The 22,312-nt window shown below is 37.5% G+C and overlaps 1 long non-coding RNA gene across 2 annotated transcripts; it reads left to right on the forward strand.

Annotated features, from left to right (window-relative positions):
• The first annotated feature begins 1,085 nt into the window (after positions 1-1,085).
• On the forward strand, positions 1,086-21,172 carry LOC149126271 (uncharacterized). Of its 2 annotated transcripts, XR_016235810.1 has the most exons (4): positions 1,086-1,420; positions 9,680-9,750; positions 16,071-16,217; positions 19,080-21,172. It is a non-coding gene; the product is annotated as an uncharacterized LOC149126271 (long non-coding RNA). The 2 variants fall into 2 exon arrangements; XR_016235809.1 differs by lacking the exon at positions 19,080-21,172 and having other exon boundaries at positions 16,071-16,438.
• The last annotated feature ends 1,140 nt before the right edge of the window (positions 21,173-22,312 follow it).

The raw sequence follows: 22,312 nt of genomic DNA on the forward strand, positions 1-22,312 counted from the left end.
ATGTTCTGTTTTGTGGTTTTTTTGTTTAAACTTTATTTAATTTTAACAATTTTCATATATTCATACAGATTTAGGAACAGTGAAGCTTCCCCCTTCTCCCTCATGCTCCAATCCTTCCTCCTCAACCCTCTTGGATTCCCACTCTTAATTTTTACACTGATCTATTTTCGGTATACTTAATGATCAAATAGTTAACCCTACTCTAATTAAAAGAGTTCAATAAATAGTATGAAGAGAAAAAAAAAGTTCCTTAATGGAAGAGACAGGGCTATAAATAATCATTGAATCTCAAAATGTCTATTTCACTCCAAGGCATTACATTTCAGATACTATTCTGGATACCTTGGGTCAGGAAAAACATACTATATCTGTCTTTTATCTGATAAATATTAAAGATAAATTTCAGTTATCTACATTGAGTTTAGTATTCAGTGTTACTTGTACTCAAGAAATCTTTCTCATTCACTTGCTGGCACTCTCCTTTATAACCAGCCATCACCCCTCCGCCAACACACATCCATCTTAACCTCCATCCCCCTTATGTTCAGTACACACGAAGGACCCTAAATCGCTCCCCAGTATCGCAATGGGGATTGCTAATCCACACCTTTCCTCCAAGCCCAGTGCACCACTGTTAAAAATACTCTATAGGTTAAAGTCTGGTACCACCAAAATAATTTAAAAATTGCAAACCCCAGTGCAACAAGACACATCAAAATAAAAAAAAAAAATATTTTCTTGGGAAGAAATTACTGTGAAAAGAACAAAGAAGCTTTAATACAGCAAGAAAAGAACTTCAGTAACAAGAATTTTTAATCTCTACTAGCAAGTTTATTGAGTATTTTCACAGATGAATTATGCATTCAGAGAATCACAGATACTGGAAATGTCATCACAGACATTTAAGTTTATGATCTGATGAGCCAAGTCTTTGCCCTACCCAATTTTCTATCACAGTGTTGTCTTCCTGGAACTTTGCAAGAACTGCATGCATATGCTTGACCAAAGAACACAAGATACCTCCTGTAATGGGCCATATGCAACACCATCATGGCTGTATGCCATGATTCTATTTTCGTACCCCTGAACATTTGTTTTACAGCCTCAAGTGAAACCTGAACATTTTCCTCTGCCTTAATTTTCATGTGGGTACACTCTTCCTCTCTTGAATTTCTCTGTGCTACATTCATGCATGAATAGGGGGAGAAGGCTGGTCAAAAGATGGCAATAATCCTTCAGAGAGCAAGAGACTGTGACTTCAGGAACCACAAGCAGGAAATTGTGAAAAGAGAAGAGCATCTACTCCCAAGATCACTGTGACTTCCATTGGTTAGAAGGATCACTCCTCATCTTTGACAACAATGACAATGCAATTTCTAACCCAAGGTAGACCAACTGGATCTTCAATGACCACTGTGAGGTACTAGTTCTTTCTGCTGATATGGGTAATTTCATGGAAACATTTCAGATCCTTTCTAATTATAGTTAATTTCATTTCTTAGCAGAAACCATTCAATCATGTTTATAATTATGACTCACAGTTGATAAAATAAATCATTGAGATGGTTTTATATACTTATATACATACATATATGTGTATATATATTATATATAAATTCAAGAAAAAGTTTTAAAGGCAAAACAAATTATAGTGAAAAACATAGCATATTTTTGAAAACCACCTCAGACCCTAAACAAAGTGAGGTCTATATAACCAACATACTAACTTGGATATATCTTTTAAAATATTTTACAATATTTAATTGGCATGTAATGATTTTACCTATTTATGAAGAACAGTGTGAAATTTGGAAACATATAATATGCAATGATCAGACTAGGGTTTGAGTGTATTTTATATGCAATAAATCACATTCTTTTAATCAAGTCTTATGCTAATAAAAATAGATCATGTAAATAATTCTTGAGTTCAAGATTATAATTATAATCTGCTTCAGAAATGCCTTAACTACATGTGTGTCCTGAGACATGGAAAGGAGTCACTTCCTCATCTCTTCCCATTGTAATATTGGTGAAGTATTATAGAATAATAAAGTTGCCTAAAATACCAACACAGCCAGAGGTATTTTAATTTAAAAAAAAATGAAAGAAAAATTCATAGAATAAGCTCTAGGAGCTATAAATATATAATAGTAATTCTTCCAATAATACTTGCAGCAGAAAACCACAAGCTTTAATCAAAAAAAGAGACATGGGTTCACGACAAACAAATTTTTGGGTTTGACTCCAGAAATCTGCCTTAGTTATATTACTCAAAATGAATTTCAGTTTGGGAAAAGTGGATGAACAGTGTTGTCATATGAATTAGGTGACAAATGTCATGCTAAACTTCCTACAATCTAGACTCAGCTTATATTTCAATCACTCAAGCAAAAGCAGAGCAATATGAAAAACATAAATTGGGAAAACAAGGCTTGCCTTGTTGCAGTGGTACTAGGATGACACTTCTGGGAGGATCAATTGTGATAAAATATCAGAACGAGCAGTTGCAGTGAGTCCAGTAATAGGGATATGGGATAAGCGTGGGGGAACTCGGTCTTGTCTATCACTATATCCCCAGAGTTTAGGATTGCTGTGCTTAATTAATATATGAAAATATTCACATCAAATCCAGGCAACCTTTCTTGCTTTAAAATTATAGCGCTTTCCCATGGTTGTTTAAGATGTTAAATTACAGGAAGCTGGTAAACTTGTACTGGAACTCCCTGTATTATCTTTGCAATTCATCCATAAATATGGAAATGTTTCAAAATAAAAAGGTTTAAAATATTTTATTCTATGGAGAACTAAGAGATAGGGTAGGATAGTGAGGGAAAGGATAGCTTCCCCGGCCCCTTCTCTGAGGCCTTTGTGATGGTGGCAGCGTCTGGTTAAGGGAGTCCCAGGAGAAGCCAAAAGGAGCAGTTAGGAGTGAATGGCCAGCAAACTGTATTCATTCTCTGAGGGTCGTAAGAATATAAGGGGAAATGTCTGACTTTTGCAACTAACTGGGACAGTGGATTAGATGACTATATAGTGTATGAATATATTTATAGTAGCATAAAGATGGCTCAGGTGGCTAAGACAACAGGAACATTCAGTTCAAACCACTTTTGCTCCACTCACTGTAGGGAATTTGCAGTTTTTAACTCTGTTCAGTATAGGGAGAACAACTTTATTTAAAAGAATAAGAAGAAGGAAGGAAAAAAGGGAGAGAGAGTGAGAAGGAAGGATGGCAAGAAAGGTGGACAGAAAGAGAGAAAAGGAAAGAAAAAAACAGTAGGCAGCACTTCCCTGGAATTCTCCCTGATTCTTTCTAATAAGTGAAACAGTCCTGCAATCAGGGCCTCAGAGGTAAACACAAATGGTGGATCAGGAAGGACTCAGGATATAAGCCAGTTATATACAGATCTTGATGTTAAATCTGACTTTGAAATAGTGTTCTAAAACAGCAATTTTAAGCTATTTACAGATATGTCACTTTACACATGTGATTTATGTGACTGAAAATGGAGCATCCTCTGCTGTTCAGTGCAGGCTGGGTCACACAGCTCCTGCAGCTGTTGCTCATGCACTTAGAGTGTTGGACTCTGAGTTTTCATTTATAAATAATACTCCACAGCATAGATCTTATTCAAGATTTGGATTTATTTGCTTTATTTTATATAAAGGATCATTTTCTAACTTCTCTTTAAAAACCAAAGAAGAAACCCAACCAAACAAAAATCATGATGTCACTTTTTGGCATGTAATAGCCTATATCTGTCATCGAATCCATTGTTTCTTCCTTAATGAATGAAATCCTCCTAGTTCTTGATTACACTGACATTTAGAAAACCAGTTTCCAAAGTCAACTTATGTCTGCAGATATGAATGTAGTCCTCATACGTTATCAGTCCTCCAATTTGTCTAACACTTTTTACTATTGTCTTTATTTTATTTTAACCATATCCCCAGACTGCTTAATATATGCAACAAATATGTTGTACTATGTATGTCATAAGGTTCTTTTCAACATTATCCTGATTATTCCAGAATTTGAGATTTTTTTGGATACTATTTCATTTAGAGCAACATTTGTTATCATTGTTCAGAAATGATAGGATGCACTGATAATATGGAATATTAATCAATGCCAAGAAATATATCAATCTCTCTTAAGCAGAACAGTCAAGGTTGTCCAAACAATGGAAGGTCATTCAAAAACGAGAGAGAGAACAAGAAAGACAAAGGCCATGGTCTTTTACCTCCTGCTCTTCATTAACAGTCATGCATAAGGATTGGAGTACAATCCCCCAAAGAAGTGTACAGGGGGTACAAATCAGGTTGCAGAGTCATTGGGATCCATTTTAGAAGTAGCCCACCATTTACTCCAAGCCTGCTCCCCTAGAACAAGCATTGATAGAATGGCTGATTCTCAATTATTTTTCTTTAGGAGAAACTTACAGTAAATTACTGTTTAACTCAATATATCAAGTTACAGATCTCTTCCTTGATTGTGAAGTTGTTAGGTTTTGGTTCCATTTTCCCTAATCCATCTCATTTGGCACTACTCCCTTGCATCTCTTCACTGAGACCAGTATGGGAAAAAATCTCCACACATTCTATCTTTCCACTTTGTCTCCACCTCTTAAAATGATCCTGTTTCCTCCCAGAAGCGTCTTCTGATGTCTAACTGTGATATCATCCCTCTCTTTTGTGGCAGCTTCCCGCTTCCACTTAGTGTAACTTAGTGACATGGAACAAAGTTTTATTGTTGATACGTCAGCTTGGAGGATACTTAGTCTTGTAATTAGTGCAAATTTAAGACCCAACATCTAAAAATTCTGGGGAGACTTTTCTTTTTCACCTAAATCCAAGTCCAAGAAAGACCAGCACCTTTTTCATCTATGCGACTAGACAAATTCTTTCTGGTTCTTTACTGCTCAGCCTTATCACAGTCCAAGCTTTATGTCTGTGTGTCAGTCCCAACTCCAGATCTTACATAGGCTTGAAGCCTGATCTTTCATTCATTTTTGTTTTAGTTCATTTTAGCTGCTATGACAGAATATCCCAGACCAGATGGCTCAAACTGAAAACATTTTTCATGGTTCTAAAGGCTGGGAAGTCCAACATCAAAGTACCAGCAGATCCAATATCTAGTGAGGGTCAGGTCTGCAGACAGCCAGCTTCTCCTTGTGTCCTCAAGTGGAGAACACAGAAAGATCAAGCTCTTGTGTCTCTTTATAAGGTCAGCATTTCTCTGGTTTGTAAGGGCGTCACTCTCAAGACCTGATTTTCTCACAAGGAACCACTTCCTAATACCATTGCACTGAAGGCTAGCATTACAGCAGATGAATCAGGGTGGAGGGACACAAACATTCTGTCCATAACAATTCCTGTGAGGATTCAAGTCTGAGCCTCAGGATTCCGGTACTGATACCAACATTCAAATCCCCAAGCCCATAACCCAGCAGCCATAGCTGAGCTCTGGCTTCTAGACATTAGCTAGACAATATTCGCATATTAGTCCCTAGGACTTTCTTTGCTTTCTGTTTAAAGAAATATATTTGCTATGTTTATCTAACATTGTTACCATTTGCAATTATTTCATCAAGAGTGTTTAAAGGTTATAATGAATAAAATATCCACTCTAGATATTTTATCTTTTTGAAAACACAATTTTTCTGTTTCTCTGCTTTTATCACTGGTATAACTTTTAGAATGTCCTCATATAGTTTGTATACAAATGTCCCAAAAGTAAGAATATGATTCTTTCATGCACATTCAACATAGAATGTTCTCTGGGGCAAAGTTCATACCAGGCCATCTCAGTATTTTTCTTTTCTCACTAAGCAAGATTTTATAGAGAATTATCTCTTAACTCACCACTATTGAATTTATTGTTAATATTCAATAAACACATTTTCTTAGATTGATCTAAATGGCAAAGCAAATAGGTAGGAAGAATATCAGGGAATATATTGAATTCAAGACAAGCTAAAAAGAGTTACGGAAGGACAAAAGGCCTGGAGATGGTGAGGTATATAAAATCATAGGAAGATGAAAAGAAGAAAAAGAGAAAATGCCAAGCTGCATAGGAAAAATTGGGTCTTGTGTTAAATATAATAAGAAATTCACAATTAATTACCTGAGAGAGATTACAGGAAATAGTCATATAAAAACTTACTACAGATAGGAAGTAAATTGCTTAAAGAAGGAAGAGCAGGAGAACATAGAATTCATACCCCCTAAATTGCAGCAAGTCCTAAAAACAAAATATTTTTGAAATGTTTATTCGTCTATATTCACCTATTTGAAAGGCAGAACAGCAAACACAGAGAGCAAAAGGACTTTTCACCTACCAGTTCCCTTCCTGAATGCCCATGATAGCCAAGGCTGGGACAGGTGAAAGTGAGAAGCCTAGAACTTCATCTGGATCTCTCACAATATGGCAGAGACCAAGCACTTTGAGCCATTGCTTGCTCTATAAGAAGCAGGGTAGCTGAGACTACTCAAACCAACACTCTCATAAGGCATACAGGCATTCCAAGTAGCAGCTTAACCCACTGCATCATAACACCCATTCCTAACACAAAATATTTTGAAGAGAAAAACTCTTTGATCTAAAATAATTTTGGTGAAGACTTTATCTGGAAGAAATGAATACCCTTGGTTAATGCAATAATGAATCCCTCAATTTAATTTTCTAGACAACTAGAAAAATACCTTTATAAAACTGTTCTCAAGAACTCCCATAATGGATTGGAATGTGTTGGTGATAATACAAAGTGAGTGACTAACTTTTCATGATGCATCCCTTCCTCAGAAGTTCAAAATATCTCCCATTTTGTCAAGAAGAAAAACAAGTTTTCAAAGTGAGAGCATAGGCCCATCAATTTTAGTAGCTAAAATCAATAACAACATTCCATTTATGCGTTCTAAATATGCACTTATTTTTCCAGATGGTTGTAGAATATTTATATCACAAAAGTTTTTCTTTTAATAATAATATGGGCTTGTGATTATTTTGTTATAATCTTCTGTGAAATAGCAATGAATTTAAATGGAAGAAATTTCCAAATGAAGATAAGTTTTAAGACCAGTTCGGGGTGGGGGGGGGGCGGGAAGAAGCCTTAATGCAATGAGTTTCTTAAGGAGGACATTTTCAATGAGCCTCCACGTATAAATATGGCTCAATGTCACCTAAGTAATAAAATTCAATTTGCTTTTGTGCTTGAGTGCAGCATTGGAGCATTGGAAAACTTCCCAGACTCACTAGGCTGAATATGAATTCTCACCTCCCCCAAACTTCTGTGTTTAACAAGTGCCTTTCCCAATTATAGCTGCATTCTGACAGTAACTACCCATTGCCCTGAGTGACGGGCAGAGAAAGCCAAGAGCCTTGAAGCTAAAAGAGATAAGTGAATGTGATCTCCAATTACACACTCAGCCAAAGAGGATTCCTCATAGCTGCCTTCTAATGTTTTCTGTATCAGAGGCTAATCGATGTGTGCAATGTGCAAAGTTGCATTATCAGGATAGAATAGATACGTTACAAGGGTATAATAACCACGAGATGGTGGTAAATTCAGTGGCCACATTTATTTTGCTATTATATCAAAATAGAAACAAAATATGTAACTAATATATCATCTGCTTTATTAATAGAATAGCTAATATCTCCAGAAGAGGAGAAAATTATTGATTATGAGGAAAAGGTCTTTCATTCTATTGACAATTTTATTTAATAATGATATATTCTAGGCAGTTAATCTTTCTAAACTTTTTCTCCTTAAAAGTGAAGGAGCAACTGATAAATTTTAAATTCAAGGTTAACGTCTACATTTTAGGAAATGTTACTTACAAATCAGAAATTTTGGAAAGCCAAATTAATGTACATATCCAAACTGAAAAATTCACAGAAAATGCTGAAACAAAAACTGCACCCATCTCTGCTTGCTCCTTTAAACACTGAAAAGTGATTTTATATGATACCCATGTACACATACATGCACACACATATACAGCTTCACACACAGATCATCTTGAATGAACAACATTTAATTATCTGATCTATGAGTTAATTGAGCCATTAGCAGATTTTGGAAATATAATTGCATTTGTCTGCTCTCTGATATATGAATCTGACCTTTATGATCATTTCTATATCAAATTCTTTAGTATTAGTTATTAGTTTTTTAATCACTCAAATATTTAAAAAAAAACTACAGAAAACCAATCTAAATGAACGATTTTTCCATTTTGAATCCTTTGTAAGTTTATTTCTGAGATAATTATATCCTTTTTGAAGCTTTTTTATCATGATTCTCCATTCATTGACCTATATGATGTTAGAATCTAACAAGAGGGGATTTCTAAACCAGGTTTTCCCAAAATGCACTCCACTGAACATCAGTTTCACAGGACAGTATTAGATGTTCTGAATTCAAATGTGTTTTAGAAAAGCTGAATTAAATAACTTTGAATAGGTTCCTTTACTCCATAACTCTTCAGACCTTCTATTACTGTAAATGATGTTTGTGAATAAAGAAGTGAATGCTTCATATAATGTTTCTTATGGATCATGAAACTTTTTTTTTCATTGGGTATACTGAGATAAGATTTTTTTGAGATACCCATTGGTTAACAAGAATTTTTAAAGTGACAAACTATTAGAACTAGAACTGAACCTGAGCCTGGGTAAAAGGAACAGTAGCCAACCATAGAGAAAGGGTCACAAGTATGAGAACATCTCAAATAATTCATGGAAAATGGAGTTCAAAGATAAATTTGTTTCAGTGCAAAAAATTTTGCAATATACACATACTGTTTTTTCATAACATGCATTTCCCATGAATGTTTTGAAAACTCCTCGTAACTTAGTGACCTGGTATAGGGGGAAATGGAGGGATTTTTTTGCTTCTATTGACTTTAGTATAGGCACTTACAGAAAAGAATACCCAAATGCCAAATGAATATCCTGAAGAGGACAAAATGGAAATGTCCATCAAGAATGGAACTGATAGCTAAATTCTAATTTATTCAAATAGTGAAAACTATAAAGCAATAAAAATAAAGCTCCATAAAACAATATGGATACATTTCAAAAATTTAATATTGAGTGAAAAAAGCCATACACACAATCTGACATATTTATCATTACATGTATGCAAAATCCAAAACTCAGGAAAATCAACCTTATTTTTCATGGGATGTGGTTTGGGAAGAAAACAGCAAATGATCACAATGAAAGGCAGCATTGTGATTGCCTGTATGAAGGGGAAAGGAAAGGTGGGTGAATGGGAAAAGCCACTGTGGGTGAGGAGAAGGAAGACTGATGTAAAGGAATGTTCCATTTCTTTAATCGGGTTATTGCTCCTGGGTGTTTGCATTGATATAAATCTTAGAGTTGTACATTTCTGTTTTATACTTTTTCCCAAATGAGAAGGAAAGAGCTATAATTACAAGGTCAGTGGGTTCCAACCAAAGATTCAAACTTACATCTTCACAAACTCACCACTGGAAAATCTGTGGTCTCTATACCCAATACAGTGGCAGCAAAGGCAAAGTCAAACACCTTTCCACATTAGCGAACCTTCAATTCTTTCACGACAGGTGAATGTAAGTGATGACTCTCAGAAAGCTGCAAGCTATACAAAGATGAGTGGTTTCTCAATGTCTTTTTCTGTCTCTCTAGCTATTACTTCTGAGCACTACTAACTGAGAAGCCTCTACAGAAAAGATCAAGAGCTCAACACAGTTTCCAAAGTGAGTCTCAGAGGAAGGGTGGCTACAACATTGGAAGTTTAGCATCTGCCATTGCACTCTAGTACTTTGGCAACAAGTTATGAGACATTTGCAACAACATTAAAGTTTTTTGATTCCACAGTATCTAAGAACAGAGTTTCTCTGCCCCAGAAAGCTACCCCTGGCAATCTCAGAAGACCTAGACCTAAACTTGCATTTCTTAGTTCATCCCTCTTAAATATTTAAGTTGTGACTATTTGCCATGTTGCTTGTAAGAAATCAGAAGCCCCTGAGTAATTTTAACAGAATCAAATGGCATGGCATGTATTAGGTAGGAGCCAGGATTAATGCCCTTTAATTTGAACTCAGTTAATTTCAGCTCCCCAGGAGGGGAAAGGGAATGAAACATCTGGATGGAGACGTTATGCTTCCTAAACGCATTTTGGTAATCCATGCTGATATGCTATTGCTATTCATGATGATACTGATAAGATATTCTAATGAAAAATGTTTAAAACTATTAGTTTGGCAGGAGTTTAGTGTGGCAGTTTAAAAGCCTTTTGGGACTTCTACATCGTGTATCAGAGTGCATGGGTTCAAGTCCCAGCTCCATTTCTACTTCCAAATTCATGCTAATGCACAACCAGGGAGACAGCAGGTGACAGCTCAAGTAGTTGGGTCTTGCCACACATGTGGCGGACGGATTGGGTTCCTCCCCTTGGCTTTAGCCTGGCCGAGTCCAGGCTACTGTGGACATTTTGAGGAGAGAACAGCAAATAGATGATCTCTTTGTCTCTCTGTTTTTCTGTCTTTAAAATAAAAATAAATGATTTTTAAGAAAAAAAGAACACTTTCTAACACATTTCTTAAAAATAAAATAGTTGGAGAATGCATTTGATTCAGTGGCTGAAGTTGCCACTTGGGGCACCTGCATCTCATATCATAATGCCTGATTCAAGTTCTAGCTACTCCACTTCCAATCCAGCTTCATGCTAATGTGCACCCTGGGTGACAATTGGACCTGCTCCTGATGTCTTGTTCAAGTACTTGAGGCCCTACCACTCACACAGGAGACTCGGGTGGAGTTCCACGTTCCTGGCTAAGGCCTAGACCAGCCCTGACTATTGGAGGTATTTAGAAAATGTATCAGTGAATGCAAGATTTTGCTCTCTCTGTATCTCCCCAACTTTCAAATAAAATTATGGAAAGATAAGTAGATAGGTGATAGATAGATAGATAGATAGATAGATAGGTAGATAGGTAGATAGAACTGTTAATTGAGTGCTTACAAAATGCTGGAAACTTGTTGACCCATTTGCTTGAATTATTCATTCACATCCTCACAAGAATCCTGTGAGGCAGGTTTCACATTCCCCTCTATAGGAGAAAAGTCTCTGACTAGGCCACTAATATGGAAAAGTCCTACAGTATAAGACTAAAGAAATATTCTGTTTGGCTTCCATTGGTTTCTGTTACCTTTAAGGCTGAGATAGCGTTGCAAGTGGTGGCACTGTTTGCAACAAGCTTCTCAAACTGTGGTCTTCAGGATACTGCATTAGGATTATCTTGGCCAACCAGAAAGATGCAAACTGAGATTCTGCCTGTGACTTACCAAAAGCAGCCCCTCTTGGGGTAATGCCTAAAATATCTGCAATTTCAACAGGCTTCCTACATAATTTTTATGCAAGCTGGAATTTGATAGCCACTATCCTGCACGAAAGTGGCGATGAAATTGTTAAACAGTAGAACTCTAAACAGTTGCTATAAGGAGGGAAGTTTAATATTGCTTCGCAGAAAGCATTATAACTTCCACTCACTGCAGCAGTAGAAAAGGGTCGTGATAGTGGCTGTTTTTAATATCAGAGTCCATCTAAAAGACTCTTCCATTCCAAAACTGATTCCCTTGCTGCATTAGTGTTCAGGAGAAAATTAAAGAAATACAAATACGGAGCTATTTTACCACTCAGAAGCAGGAACTAGATTTTTGCAAAGGGCCTTGAAACAGAGTTAATGGAGTCATTTTCCACTGGTATCTTTCCATTGGTACCTGATCTTTGAGCAAGTATTGGCTCTGAGTTCAAAATTAAGCACATGTCAGACTGGCACTGTGGTGTAGTAGGTTAAATCTCTGCCTGTGTTGCCAGTATCCCAAAGGGGCACTGGTTCATGTCCCAGCTGCTCTTCTTCCAATCCAGCTCTCTGCTTATGGCCTGGGAAACCTGTGGAAGATGGCCCAAGTGCTTGGGCTCCTGCACGTGCATGGAAGACCTGAGGAAGATCCTGGTTTCAGATCGACCCAGCTCTGGCTTTTGCAACCATTTGGGGAGTGAAGATCTCTTTCTTTGTCTCTCCCTCTGTCTGTAACTCTGCCTCTCAAATAAATAAATAAATCTTTAAAGAAAATTAAACACATATAAAAACTACCCATCTTGGTGGCCATTATTGTGGCACAGGAGGATGCTGGCATCCCATAAAAGTTCCATGTAAGTCATGCTCCACTGCCAAACCAGCTATCTGCTAATGGCCTGGGAAAAGCAATGGAAGATGGCCCAAATTCCTGATGAAGATGAGTAAGTCAGTTACATTCCAGTTAACAGTTGTCTCCCAAGCCCTGAGATTCAAGAAGACAGATTCAGCAACACTAGTCCTGATAGGATGGTGTCCTTACTGGTATGATCTTCCCCTCCACTATCCCTGTGCCAATACATCTCAGCAGGCTACAGTTTGAAGACAGAGTGAAAGAGGTAGTTTTATTTACATTTACCAAGGTGTTCTACAACCTGATTAATTCCTACATATTTTTTAAAATCCAACTTTATTATATTCATACTACAGTTGATTCCCCCACCTCCCTCAAATGTAATGAAACAGCTGTGTTAAAAGCCACAGCCACAAAAACATCATACTATTTTGGAATTAGAGAGTGGTGATGGTTGTACTAAAATGTGAATGTACTTAATGCCACTGAACAATATGTTTTAAAACGTGGACATTGGTAAGCTTGAAGTTATTTGCATTTAACTATGAGAAAACATGGATTTCTAAAAAGGAAAAACATTTGCTATGTTCAAACATGTAAAAAGCAAATTTGGACCTGCTCCTGCTGTCTTCTGCTGGCTTCCAGCATGGCTTCTGTGAAAAATTAGCCATTCATCATTGTTTTCTTTCTTTTTTTTTTATTTGACAGGTAGAGTTATAGACAGAGAGAGACAGAGAGAATGGTCTTCCTTCTGTTGGTTCACTCCCCAAATGGCCACTATGGCCGGGTGCTGTGCTGATCCAAAGCCAGAATCCAGGTGCTTCTTTCTGGTCTCCCATGTGGGTGCAGAGCTCAAGCACTTGGGCCATCCTCCACTGCCCTCCAGGGCCACAGCAGAGAGCTGGACTGGAAAGGAGCAACTGGGACTAGAACCTGGCACCCATATGGGATGCCAGTGCCACAGGCAGAGGATTAACCAAGTGAGCCACAGCGCCGGCCCCCATCATTGTTTTCTTGATTTATATCAGATGGTATTATAAGAAATGATATTTGCATGTATCATGATAAAAAATAAATGTCCGCATAGTCTTTTTATTCCTGAAGTAAATATCCATGAACCCTTATCATAGATGAGGCACTGTACCAGGGACTACCCTAAAAGCACAAAGGAGATTCCTACCCACATGAGATTTGCCACCTATCAATAAAGCAGTGAAAATTACCCAAGTACCTTCTATCAGCCAAGAGAAAGGGAAATAGCAAGTAGAATAAGACAAAACTATTTTTTTGTTTTTGTGGGTTTCTCTTTTCTTTTCTTTCCTTTTTTTTTTTTTTTTTTTTTTTTGAGTTCAGAGTCTAGCATAGGGAGATGAACATGAAACAGAATTCTAGCATACAACAGAGGAAAAACGAAGGCATTTATAACCATTGGCTGTCTGGGGAAGTCATGATGAGGCTGCCTCTAAGCAAAGTGATCTATTTTGAGGAATTCCATTTAATATGGAAACATTCCTAGCTTTTAGGTAAACCAGGACTTCAACAATTACAGGAAGTACTCTACTCAGACAGGACTCAAGACAAATGCAAGCAAATTACTTAGATTCTTTCCCAAATTACAGTTCTAAATAATCCAGTTAGCACAGCCCAGAAATGACACCCCAGGACCAGTTCTGTGACCTTGGATGAGTCATTTGACTTTTCTGAACTTTAAAATAATAGTAATCTAGTAGATGCTGCAATGATAATATCTACCTCTAGTGTGATTTCTGTATTTTTCCATGTGGCCCAGTATTTCCAATAGGGGAACTTAGGAAAATGCTTGATAAAGCTAAATGTTTCTTCAAGATTAATATAATATAAAAAAGAAAAAAAGCAGTGCTGCTGATTCTGGAAACTTGAGTGCCAAGGGATAAGTGGTATCTAATAATTAATAAAAAGTGGTTGTGAAGCATTTTCAAAATAAAAAAATGCCAGATAATTTATAAATATTTAAATAGTTATTAAATTTAATATGAATATTACATAGATACCATTTTGATTTCCAATACCACTTTATTGCCTCAGAGTGCTTTGCTGATATTAATTATGTTGCTGTTGATATTATTGCTGTTAATTGTATGGTTTCTTGAGGAGTATATCCCAGCTAAAGAGGAACAGGGAGATACGGGTGAATAATTAGTTGCACAATTGTATTACTGCAAGACAATATTCTTCTCAGTTACAATGTATTTGAGGTTTAAGTCAATTAATTGCCTGATTTGCAGGGTCCCGTTCTGGTTGTGACTTTGCTTCTTCTCATCTTATTCGCTGGATTACAAACTTTGAGTCCCTTGTCATTTTACTCATCTTTGTAGTCCTGCAAAGCTTCTTAGTCCAACGCTTGCTTGATTGCTTTAAAAACTGCTAAAAGCCCTGAAGGGGAAGAAATCTAACACAGAGAACTCTCACATGTCTCAGTGCTGCCCACCTCAAAGCTCAGGCAATCCTCACACCCTTGAAAGTGGGTACAGTGGTTTTACTTGAGAGATGAGGAGAGAATTAAAGTTACCCATCAAGAATGATGGACCCAACACTATTTGATGCCAAAGTGCCCGCTTTTCCTCATTCCTTAAGACCACCTCCCAAAAATTGTACATCAGTGAATAAAAAGGTGGAGTTCCTTGGGACAGGAATTTGCAGAAATTATTTTTAAATTTTTCATTTATTTTCATTTTATTTGAAAAAGAGAGACAGACAAGCAGGCAGAGTTCTTCGATCTGATGGTTCATTTCTCAAATGCTAACCAGAGCTGAGGCCAGGTCAGCCCAAAGCCAAGAGCCCAGAACTCAATCAGGATTTCCCACATGGTGGCAGGCACCCAAGTACTGGGACCATCACCTGCTGTCTCCCAGGAAACACATTAGCAGGACACTGGAGTCAGAAACAGAGATGGGACTTGAACCTAGTTATGTGTGGGATGCTATCATCCCAACTAGCAACAACTGCTGCATGAAATGCCCACACCTAAATATATCATTTGAAATTGAGAGTTAAAAAAGCCTTGGAAACTTAACTAAGAGGAAGGGTAAAAAGAGTACAAGGAAGCAGCAATGAAGGCAGAAAACAGGGAAACAACAAATAAGCCCAGAAAAGCAAGAAAATGTTTAAATGAAAGCAATTTAAGAACATTTCTTTGTAGAAAGGAAGATAGCCCAGAACTCACATACAACTTCAAGGTAGTAACTCATGTAGGGCAGGGAGGGAGGGTTAGGAATAGAATTTACCTAATACCCTGTGGACTTAGCTGTGGAGGTGTGGTGGAGTCTATAAGCAAAACCACAAAGCAAGCACATGAGAAAGTAATTGGCTTTGCTGATAAGAAGCCAGGAAGTGAACTGGCTGCAGGTGGGCCCAGTGATAAGCAGAATGTATGATGCTGGGAAGACTTGATTGGAATAGTTTAATAAAAGCATGTGACTGTTGCCAATTAGAAGCTAAAAGTAAAATATGACTCTGCTGCTAATTTTGCGTCCAAGTAGAATTATACTGTGATTAGGCTAATAGAATAGCGGTGGAAATCCGTAGGCACTGCCTCTGAGACTCCCTATCTGGCAAGCAGCTGAACAGAGCAGTAAAGCGTCACTATCACCTCCTCACCTGGCCCGTGAGATGCTCAGGCAGAAAGCAGCTTGTGCAGAGGCAGATGAGAGGGCCAGGCGAGGCTTCCCCAGGTGCTCAGAGACAGGCTGCTCACGTCAACACCCAAGCCCAAATGGGTACTTAGTCTGGTGGGAAATGTGTAACTCTGGATGTGTGAAACTCAGACTTTCAGGCGTGTCTACTAATAACTCTTCTACACACTACTGAGTGTCTTGTCTCACAGGAATCCTGGACCTAGTGAATGGAGATTTTCTAAAAGGATGGCTTAAAAGGAAGTCCCCTCTATGAGATGAAGCCCCATTGTTTTAAACCAGGAAGGTCCTGTTGGGTATTTCTCTGATTCAGGTCACCCTCCACCAGCCTCCACTGGGTAAGAACTGAAGAGAGCATTCACCAGCACAAACTAGTGTCTGAAACTATCTATTAATGGTCCAACCCGATGGGGAGGGGAGTGGGAGGGAAGTGGGGAACACAGGGAATTCTCTTCTATTCTTTGCCACTCTTATAGTTCTCTTTTTCCCCCTGACTCCTGCCACCTCTCTCTTCTGCACCGTCCACACTGGGACTTGGATTAAAGGCTGATTTACATCTGTTGTGTGTCCTAATTTCCCAAGAGTGTTATGAATGAATTTGCAACAAAGGAACTCTCCTTTTATTTTCATGAAATGTGATGCACAGTGTCATTCAGCAGCTAGTGACATGTGGGCAGGCAATAATAAGGTCTTGCCTTTGGAAATAATCTGTGAATATTCCATGTTTAACTGTTCTTTCTATTCAAATGAATTCAGATATTGAAATTATATTGCAGAGCATCTGAATTCTTAAAGCACCATGCAACCTACGGTGGCAGCATGGTAGAAAGACGCACTCACTGTCTTTCCTTTGAAAAAAAGCAATTGAGCTGGCACTTAAGGTAAAGTCAGTATGATTCAAACCACTCCCAACCCACAGCAACAGCCTCCTGAAGTTCATGTAGTGATAGCTGGTTTCCCCAAATCATCTCCAAGCCAAGCTAACACCACACTAATTCCCACTCCCCATATTCAAATTCAGGCCCACAAGTTAAATCTGCTGTTCTTTCCCTGAGTTGATAATATTTGTTTTATGTGGAAACAGAGAGGAGCCATTCTCACTCATTAAACAAATAATACTGAAATTGTTCTACTTTCATGTCTCAAGCAAAATGTTTTTTGATATCAAAGGATTTGATCACTGACTCAAATTTCTTTAGTTATCTCAACTTCATTTACAAGCAACAGAGACGCACAACATATGAGCAACAAACTCAAGCCCTTGAAATGTTTTGATGAGGAACTAAATCTTTTGAGTTGTCATAGTAGTTGCTTTATTGATTCTGCAGTATAATTGAGAATATTGCTTTGGTTAATTAAAGAGGTCAAGTTGTTAGGCAAATGTTTATTGAATGGATGAGTTAATGCAAGAATGAGTGACAATAGCACATGCTCAAAGTAAGTGTTTAAATAATACAAATTCAAGGGGCTGCCATTGTGATGTACCGGGTAAAGCTGATGCCTGGGACACCAGTATCACATATGGTCACAAGTTTATGTCCCAGAAGCTCCACTTCCAATCCAACTCCCTACTAATGACCTAGAAACAGCTGTGGAAGATGGATGGCCCAAGTGTTCAGGCCCCTGCCACCAACCTGGGAGATCAGATGAAGCACCCAGTTCTTGGCTTCATCCTGGCCCATGCTGGCCATTGTGTCCATCTGGGGAGTGAATCAGCAGATGGAAGATCTCTCTATCTATCTGTCTCTCCCTCTGTAACTCTGATTTTTAAAATAAATAAATAAATCTTTTAAAAATACCATTATGGAAGCTAATATGGAGTTTTCTCAGAGATCTGAAAATTGATCTACCATATGATGCAGCCATTCCACTCCTGGGAATAAATGAAATCAGCATATGAAAGAATTTTCTGTACCCATGTTTATGGCAGCTCATTTCACAATAGCTAAGACACAAAATCACCCCAGATGTCCATCAAATGAAGACTGGATAAAGAAGTCATGGTATATACACTATAAACTACTACTCATCCATAAAAAAAAATGAAATCCTGTCTTTCACAACAAAATAGATGCAACTGGAGATCATTATGCCTAGTGAAATAAGCCAGTCCAAAACAAACAAACATCATGTTTCCCTGATTTATGGTATTATGAAAAGAGCACCAAAAATGTAATTTATGAGTAAAATTGACATTTTGAGATTTGATTACTGTTTATAGCCCTTATCTGTACTTCTGAGGAACAGTGCCTTTTCTACTTTATACTTGTTGAATTCTTTACTTATGGAGGTTAACCTTGTGATTATAAAGTAAATTAACATATCAAGCATTTCAAAGATAGTGAAAAAAACAATAGATTAGGGTAGTTAGGATGTGTTTTCAATTAATTCTTCTTTTGATTATATGATCCTTCACGGCAGTACTATGTTTAAACTCAATTTTAAGTCTCCATGGAATTTAGTAGAAGTTGATTAACTCTTCATTGATTGTGTCATCTGGAAAAGTATCTCATGGATATTATTTCATTGCTCAGGAGCTGTTTTTGAAGGCTCTGGTATTTCTTCCCATTAGTATTTCTTTTTTTTTTTTTTTTTTTTTTTTTTTTTGGACAGGCAGAATGGACAGTGAGAGAGAGAGAGAGACAGAGAGACAGGTCTTCCTTTGCCATTGGTTCACCCTCCAATGGCCGCCGCGGCCGGCACGCTGCAGCTGGCGCACCGCGCTGATCCGAAGCCAGGAGCCAGGTGCTTCCTCCTGGTCTCCCATGGGGTGCAGGGCCCAAGCACTTGGGCCATCCTCCACTGCACTCCCTGGCCACAGCAGAGAGCTGGCCTGGAAGAGGGGCAACCGGGACAGAATCCGGCGCCCCGACCGGGACTAGAACCCTGTGTGCCGGCGCCGCAAGGTGGAGGATTAGCCTAGTGAGCCGCGGCGACGGCCCCCATTAGTATTGAAAAGATGGATCCATGACTATCTTATACAACATTGTGAAGTGTGGTAAACCTACTTCTGCTACCTTCTTGCTTACCAACCCGAGATTCTTAGCGCACCTACAGAGCTTACTGCTGCATCATATGCATCATCATAATCTTCTAGAGTATAGCAAATTGTTCAATTTGTTTTTAGAGGAGTAGTAAACAAACTGAGAAAAGTTATGATTATATTTATTTACTTATTTATTTATTTCTATCTATCCCAGCTGCTCCACTTCCAATCCAGCTCCTTGTTGATTTTTCTGGATGAACAATGGAAGATAACCCAAGTGTTTGGCCCCCTACCACCCATATGAGAGACAAGGATGGAGTTCTGGATTCCTGGCTTCAGCCATTGTGGCTATTTGGGGAATGAACCAGATGGAAGATTTCTTTCTCTGTATCTCCTCTCTGTGTTGCTCTGCCTTTAAAATGAACAAAATAGGTATTTTAAATCTATTTTGTTTAGATCTAGATCTTTTTTAAAAATCTAGAAATAAAAAAATTAATTTAATGTCAGCTATGATAAACTTCTGAAAATAAATATTTATTAGCTATCTGTTTTTTAAGGGCAGCAAAACGATCCATGTGACCAGCTGGAAAAGAAAAGAAGTTTAATAGATAAAATATAGATCTTATATCTAATCTCTGAAAAACCTTCCTCATGTCCAAAGTTTAAAAAAGAAATCACTCCCTTGGGGCTGGATGAAGGATGAGGGCAACAAACCAGTGGGTATGGGAGATTCTTGAGATAGAGATTTTAGTATCTCAAAGAGAAGTAATCAACCACACTGAGGGGCAGTAAAGCAGATTCAAGACATGAGATGGCAGTGAGCAAGGAAAGGGTAATGAAGGCTCACTTGATTCCTGTGCCCCTTGGTACTCTCCAGCTTCCTCTTTGGCTTTCTCTGACCCTGTGAATCCTATTGTCTTCTGTCTTTGTTCTGCTTTCCAAACCTACTCCCCCTGGTTCTTTGCCTTTCTCTTCTTTATTTCCATGTACAATGTCTATTTCTTTCTTCCTTACTTAAGTAACCATGACAATAAACTGAAGTGTATTTTTATTACTTTATATATATATACATATATATATACACACACACTTATGGAATAAAGTTTTAAGCTCTTTGTTATTCGTTTTATTAATGGGCAAGTTTGATATCATTTTGCGCTCTAAAGTTAGTTGCTTTCAAGTTCTTCTGAACTGAACCTTTTCTGCCAAGTTTTTCTTCAAAGGCATCATTGCCATCCTGGAGTGGACAGAGCCTCTCCCTCGTCTGCTGTTCTTCACTTCATTCATTGGCATCCTGTGCATGGACTCCAAGTGGCCCCTACACTTCAAGGGGAGAGGCAGAATGAAGCAAAACACTCCTTTTTCAGAAAGAAAGCAGTCAGTGTGCCAAAAGGCACAAAGGGCAATTGTGAAATGTTGTTTCAGGGTTGTGATTTAATTTCTCACTATTGCACTGATGGACTGTAAAGGTGAGAGGTATTTTACTGATGTGTTTTTCCTTGAAAAGTAACTTTCAGTGTTTAATGGTAATTTGAAAATATGATATATATTTTCAATTCCATTTAGATCTTTGCTGCTGACAAAAATAGGAAACTCAATGCTCAAAAACATCTCTTTGTGATTCAGGTAATATCCTGTAGGATAAATCAGTATGAATTTCAAACTCTTGAAAGCATTAAAGACAAAGGCCCTTCTATTCCAATGGGAATGTAGAAAATATGAATAAATCATAATGTTCTAATCTTAAGATATTACTAGAGGTCAAGTGGACTTCGAGCTATGTGGCAATTTCTTATCTGGGTATTTTAATAGAATTCCATTTCTCTTAAGAAGGATAAAAAAATTGCAACTTGTATTATTTTCACATGAGGGATACTCATTTGAATTAATATCAAGATGCATCCCACGCAGAATTTTAAAAAATCATCAATCTGCCATCTTATCCACATTATTTTGTACCTTCAGGCTCTTGATGTAGTTTTTATGAACAGGATTCAAATAAATTGGCTCTTTTTCCTTGGTGGTTTCTTTAATTACTTTGTTATTATCCAAGGAACTGGTTTAATTTAAATGAACACTGTGTTCCTGCTACTACTATCCGGAGAAAACAGAGACTCAGAACATGCTGTTTTGTAGTTAAAGTGTATGTCTGCATGGGGACACGAGAATCAGGCAGTTCAATGGCATCTTTCTATTTTGTGTAAAAAGTAAACCCAGTCTACCCTGTGAAGTTGTTGACTTCCCCAAAATTCCTATTCATCTCACTAGATGCAAAAAAATAAGAATAAATACATAAATTTATAACCTGCTTTATGTAAATCTGTCTGCATTTATTCTAGCCAAGAATTCAGCAAGCCTATATAGTTCTTTTTCTTATAAATATCTTCATAGAAGTTACATTTTAAAAACAATCACAGCTGAAGTTAGCAAAACTGATCCCAACCCTCTATCCCAACCTCCCAGATTTTGACATTGCATCAGAGTTTTATTAAACACTTATTTGTACCTGAAATGTTTGCAAAGGTGAAAAATTCTTTCTTTTCTTTGTAGCTTCTATCCAACAAAAGGATATTATAAATTATAAAGGAATCCCAAATATATATATACACACACACAAACATTAAAATATCATAAAGTATTTTGCAGACACCATAAAAATAAAAAATTGTATTTCATTTCCTGAAATAGTTATAGTTTTCAACCTGATCCATCTCTTGTAACTAAAGCCATGTGTGAGAAAAGCATGTTAAATCTTTGGAACACTCTATTTTGGGCTATTGACTGAGGCCCTACAGAAATCAGGGAGTTCCTCCTGTAGCAAGTAGAATAAGCCTCTCTGTAGAACAGAGAGCTTTCACCTCGATTAGGAAATAAACAAGGACTGGTGCAACTGGGGAAGAGTGCTTCACCTGTAAACAAACAGCAGGCTAGTGGCTGTTTCATTTTACATTTTTCACTTGAGAATTAATATTTCTGTCATATAAGAAAGTCTTTTCTTTTTGTGAACAAAGAAATAAATTGAAACATGACCCTTTCCAGAGGTGACAGCAAAATCTGCAGCACCAGGAGTGCTGAGGCACCCCCTTAAAGTGGTGGCTTGGAATAGATGACTACTGGGTAGGAGAATTGTTGTTTGCAAAGAAATGTACATGTTCAAGTCAACCTGGAATTATAGTTGAGACACTGTTTCCTGGAATCAAATATACCCAGATTTAAAATTTCCTTTTTCATGTTATATGTAATCTTGGCTCCTCTAAGCCTCAGTTTCCTGATTTCTAAAATGGGTATTTAAAAAAAGTGTCTATTTCTTTGACTTGGAATTCAATATTAAAAGAAGTGTGTGAAAAGCCTAGCGTAGCTTCTGGCATATAAATGCTCAATATCATCATTATTAGAGCAAGCTCAGAAAATTCCCTTGTTCCCCTGAAGCAGCCTGTCTGCTATTGT

Source organism: Oryctolagus cuniculus, chromosome 6, assembly GCF_051225735.1.
Source record: "Oryctolagus cuniculus isolate XC-2025 breed Fujian yellow rabbit chromosome 6, ASM5122573v1, whole genome shotgun sequence".
In the NCBI taxonomy this organism is placed as follows: Eukaryota; Metazoa; Chordata; class Mammalia; order Lagomorpha; family Leporidae; genus Oryctolagus; species Oryctolagus cuniculus.